This window comes from Paramisgurnus dabryanus, chromosome 13 (genome assembly GCF_030506205.2).
Source record: "Paramisgurnus dabryanus chromosome 13, PD_genome_1.1, whole genome shotgun sequence".
Lineage (NCBI taxonomy): Eukaryota > Metazoa > Chordata > Actinopteri > Cypriniformes > Cobitidae > Paramisgurnus > Paramisgurnus dabryanus.
The window spans coordinates 28,608,425-28,614,424 of record NC_133349.1 but is presented as its reverse complement, the minus strand read 5'-3'; positions in this window follow the sequence as shown (position 1 = coordinate 28,614,424).

The window sequence follows — 6,000 nt, the reverse complement described above, 5'->3', positions numbered from 1 at the left end:
TTCGATTACTGTATATTATACAGACTTTCAACGCACCTTGACTTATCTTAGTATTGAGACAGGATACTCACATACATTGCAGATTATCAGATGCCAGATGAAAGCCTCCTCTGTTTTATCAGCACTAATAATATTTGGCTTTTATTTGGAACATTTCCGAAATAATGGAAAATGACTGTAAAGAGATTCACTGAGCTTAGATCCTGACACACAGGGCTATAGTTTTGAAGTGTGATTAAAAATAAGATTAAATGAGCTTTTTTCATTACTTCATTCATTCGTTCATTTCATTACAGATGAACTACTAAACCATTAGACTTTTAGCTTTATACATCTCTGAAACTTTGTGACATATCAGTGAATAAAGTAAATGTGATTCAAAGTAAAACATTTCAGTTTATAAAGTTTTAATGTACTTTAAATAAACAAAGCATAACCATTGAGCAGTCAAATATATAGGGGTGGTTTCCCGGACAGGGATTAGACTAGTCCAAGACTAAAATGAATGTACTGTAAGAGCTGTCCAAACTGAAAACAACTTGCACTGACATATCATTAAATACATCGTTGTCCTTTGTTTTGCACACAAGTAATGTTTTTAAGTAATGCATCATTGTTATATTTTATAATTAACGCCTAGTCCTGTTTTAAGATAATCCCTGTCCGGGAAACCATCCCATAGGCTGTTTGTTCTTTTGTTAAATGTTTGGGCTAGGTTTACTAAACAGGGCAAATTATCGTGAGAGCACAATTTCAAAATAGCGCTGATGGGATTAATTTACTGACAAGATGCACTTTAAAAATCACCAGTGCAAAAATCTCATTTCCATAATGACTGACGCAATCTATCGAGAAAAGCACAAATTAGCTTAGGGTTAAAGACATGCTTTTTTTAAGTGTTAAATAATGGGGAAAATACCATTAAATTGACAAGCGTAAACCAAATCATCTCAAATGGAAACTCCTAAATGCATTTGTTTAGTCCGAGAAACAACTGTGTCCATGCCTTTTCACCACTCATTTTCTTTATAGTTTTATAATGAAATAAGAGACGCTGGCGCAAACGTTTAGTAAAAGTGTCATTATATGCTTAAAAACACACAAACACAGTACAAAAAACATGGTAACTGTAAAAACTGGCTGATAATTTTTGAGCATGATCTCCAGAAAACGACTCTTTTATTAAATTAAGTTCAATTAATTTCGTTTTATAATGTATCCTTGAAATTAATAAATATAACAAGGCTTTTAAACCTTGGCATCAATAATTATAGACCTAAAAATAAATTATTTGTAGTAAATTCAACATGCTTGCAACATTTCTTTTTTTTATTATTTGATTAATGTAGAAATAACTAAAACATTCTTGTGTTTGTTTTGCCACAAAATGTTTGTTTTTAAAGTGCAAAGCATTGTCAGATCACCTCGAAACATCACAAAAGTATAACTTTAACCTGTCCTACTTCAGAGGCGTGCGTCACCTCAATGCGAACTCATCGAAATCAAACCGCCACGGTCCACGTAACAAATGCATGCCCTAGAGGTTAAGACCCCTCATAATAGCGCTAATCACCGTCTTTTTCAAACTAATTAATATTAAAAATGCACCAGGCCTGATAAAACTCAGGGGTGAAGTAAATGTAAATACTTTGTGTTGATGTCCTTTAAAAAAAAAGAAAATCATGGTAGGTCAAAGTAAGAGTTTGAGCCAGAGAGAGAAAAAGCTTTCAAGTACATGCTGAGAGAAGATGCTAATGAGAGAAGCTCCTCTGTGGAGATCTTCATTTGACCAAAAAAACAATCACAAGGGCTCGACCCTGTACCTCCCTCATGAAAGATTCATGCCGCTGCGCTGCAACTGAACGACAGCAAAAGTTTTCGACGTGCTCTGAAACGATGCTAATGAGTCCATAAAATACATTAAATACCAACATGGAGGACGTAAATAAATGGAAATGGCCACAGTTACTCTTCTGCGATGCAAACATTGACTGGTCAATTATGAGAAATGGCTTGGAACAGCTAAAGTGAATATGATGCATCCATAACCTCTATCATCTCAGGCAATGTGGGATTTAAATGCATGTAAATGGGCCAATGTGTTACTGTCAGTGCATGTTAAAGAGAGGAAAACAGTGTTCTCGCATTAGCTGAAGGCAAAATGATTTGCTAAAGTGTTACTATAAGTGGTCCTAACCTTTCATGTTTAATGTACCGAAACAGCACCATCAATACTGCTCATGACCCTTCTTAATCTTATTACCAGACCAGAAATATGAAATCTTAACTCGTATTAAACTGCAGTATCATTTAGTGTTGCCATTAATGGTGAATTACATTTGAATATTAAAGTCAATTGCAAACTTGAAAAACAATGGATTCTGTGGGAGAACTCCTACAGTAGCACATATTCCTATTATTTCTGCTAAATGTAATCTACACACATTAAACAACTTGCAAATGCAAGCATGCATTACTTTGTTTTCTTTTTTAGTAATTTAGATCTAGATGAATTGCATATATACCTGCAATGGCATAGTTAAACATGAAGATACTATATCCACTTTATTTTCAAACACAATGTGACGTATTTCCCTTTCTTTTGTGCGAGATGTCCATTTCAATAGAAAGCAGTGTCATGGGAGCACGCCTTAAGCATGATTTAAACAGTTATGGTAAATATTTACTACACCTAACATGTATGACCCAGTAGAAGGATGAAATGAAGAAGTGGCCTGATATATCATATAAAAATATATTCAATAATTTTGTGTTGTTGCTGGGGGTGACGGGTCTTCAATGCACAATATAAAAGCACAGAGAAATACCAGTATATTTACAATCGAAAGTAAGTCAAATGTTTGTACATGAAATATACCAAGAATCCAAGTTTTTAACATTTTCAGGCGATTGTTTAAAATGTTACAACTTTCCCTCTGGTGTGGTTTTTTAAATGTAGTTTGAAATTAAGGGTGTCATCACTTGTACCACCAAAAATGTTATTTACATGATTAAATGTCCATGCGGGTTGGCGTATATTGGTAAGACACAACGAGCTTTAAAAACTAGAATTGCAGAACATCGAAGTAGTATACGCACAAATGATCAAAAAAACCCAGTAGCAGTACATTTTAATTCAAAAAGACATAATCTTTCTACACTTAGATATATTGGAATTGAACATGTCCAAGTGCCTAGAAGAGGTGGTGATGTTAACAATCTCCTATTAAAAAGAGAAGCTTACTACATTTACACACCAAATACTCTTTCTCCTAAGGGATTGAATTTAGAACTTGATTTTAATTCATGTTTCTAATTGATATCTTTTGTACCTAAGAGTGAGTTTTTTTTTTTTTTCCATGTGATTTAAGTATTGATTAATCTTGTTTGAAGCGTATATCAGAAAGATGATGGGAGAATGTTTGGGTGCTATATGATGTTTTGAGGTGTTACTTCAATGAGACTAAGCTTTAGCTGCTTGCTTGAGTGACCTTGATTGTTAACAGGTGTCATTAATTGAAACTGTTTGAACCTGTGAACTCTTGTTTAATAATGATCCTTGTTTGTTTGTGTGTGTGTGTGTGTGTGTTTGCCTGACGAAGGTCTTTGACCGAAACGTTGCAGTTTTAACTACTTAAATAAAGGGACTTTTTACAGTGTGCAGATCTTTTTCTGTTCTTTGATTCATTTTTGATCTGGCACCTGGTCAAGACTTTTGGATGTGCGTATCCTGTTTTCTCTTCATGGTTTTTTAAATGGCAATTTTTTATCGACTTGTTTGAGTTTTTATGGCGACACATCAAGCTTAATGTATTTCAACAGTTAGCAGCATCTTTCTCATTCAACACATTGTAAGTTGTTTTGTACAGCCACAGTATTACTACAAATAAGCAAGAGGGTCAGTGTGGTTAAGCTCCTCCCTCCCGCACGCAATGGGTTGTGGGCAATATTAGCCCTTAGAGTGTGCATTGATCTGCACTTCGAATTCTAACCGGAAATAGTAGACCATCCGGGTATCTTTGGGATGCTCATTTCAACATACTACGATTTGGGACGTACTAATTCTAGTTTTGAATACTATTTAGGACGGATAGTATGCGAATTGTGACTCAGCACAAGAATGCCCTCCCCTGTTTTATTCCATTCCCCCAACCCAACCCCAAAACCCATGCCTTAAAGTAAACTTTTTAGTTTTTTTTACATTCTGTATGATTTTTAAGCTTGTTTCCTCATGGGAATGAGGATATGCTATATCAGTGTTGGGGAGTAGTTAACTACAAGTAGCGAGGATACTAACTTAACTAAATGTTTCTGCAGCTTGATGGTGGTTCAGATACTTTTAAAACATTAAAGTTTTTGCAGTAGTAACATACTTTTTCCAGCAAACAGCAGTAACTTGACGAGGCGCTACAATCTGTTGTTATGAACCTGCAATGCCTTTAAGCGGCGCAGCATCTTCTTACTAGACCACAAACCAAAATTGTTCATTAATGCCATCTATAGAGTTCTCCTAATATTAGTTTTATAAAACTATAGGTGTGAAATAAAGTAACTGATTATTTGTAGAACAGGAAATGTATGGCTGAATCGAGACATTTTATGTTCAGTGTACGGAAATTTTTAATTGCTTAAGTACCTTCAACTTAGTTACTTGTTACCATATACTCTTTAAAGCCCGATACACACCAAAAGATAATCGGTCCGATTTTCCCCCTTAGGTCCGATCTTCTATGTGGTTGCACCGATTATCTTATCAGATTTTCCTGTGGTGCACTCCGATCACAAATGGTAAATATTCAACATCAGAAATAATGTTGTTTTGGGAGAACACACCCACGTGCTGTGAAACGAAACGAAACAATACCCAGTCAGAAACAAACTTTGTACAATGTATACAACGTCTGTAGAAGGGATGCACCGATACCACTTTTTTGGAATACAAGTATGAGTACGAGTACTTGCATTTCAGTACTTGCCGATACCGATACAGAGTACTTAATAAAAAAACATGATTTAAATTTACAGGTAACAGCTTTAGTAATATAATTTAACAAAAAAACAAAGGACTAGTTTTCCAGTTTGTTGTAAACTCTGCCTCTTTGGACAACACAAGAGGCATTAACCCCTTACACGCCGCTCAAACATAGACATTTCTCAGACCTTGGTATCGATTTCAGGTATCGGGGGACTTTTAACGAGTACGAGTACTTTAGAAAATGTGGTATCGAGGCCGATACCCGATACCAGTATCGGTATCGGTGCATCCCTAGTCTGTAGTATACTTTGTACTATATTTGTACTACTGTGCTTTAGATTTTAAAGCAATCAATATTTTCACTAAGTGGAAAACTTGCAAAATAAATGACTTACTGTACAATGATAGAGCGATTGTATGTACCCGAGTCAGACACTCTTAAAAGTAAAGATACATAAAGGTTCTTCAGAGCGATGCCATACAAGAACCATTTTTGGTTCCTCAAAGAAACATAGTTTTACAGTTTTTAGACAAACCATTTCTTTCATACCTTTTAATAATCTAAAGAACTTTATTCACTACACATAACTGAAAGGTCTTCAGATGTTAAAGTTTTTTTTATGGAACCATTTAGCCAAAAATGGTTCCTCTGTGGCATCATGAAGTACATTTTCATATTTTTATTTATTTATTCTTCACACCATTTCAGCATCTATGGCTATATTGAGAAATATTTAATCCATACACAGGATGGGGGAGGAGCAATTTGGTATCTCCAATTCACCTAACTTGCATGTTTTTGGCCTGTGGGAGGAAATCTGAGTACCCGCAGTAAACCACCTGACCAAGCCGCGGCTTAACCGAGGCACCTTTCTGCTGTGAGGCAACTGAGCTGCTGTGCCACCCTGAAGCACATTTTAAGAGTGTATGTATCATATCAGAATATAATGGAGAGGTACAGGTGAACTCTTTTGACAGTAACTACGGTAACCCTAGCAACTGCATAGCAACATGCTAAAAATCAC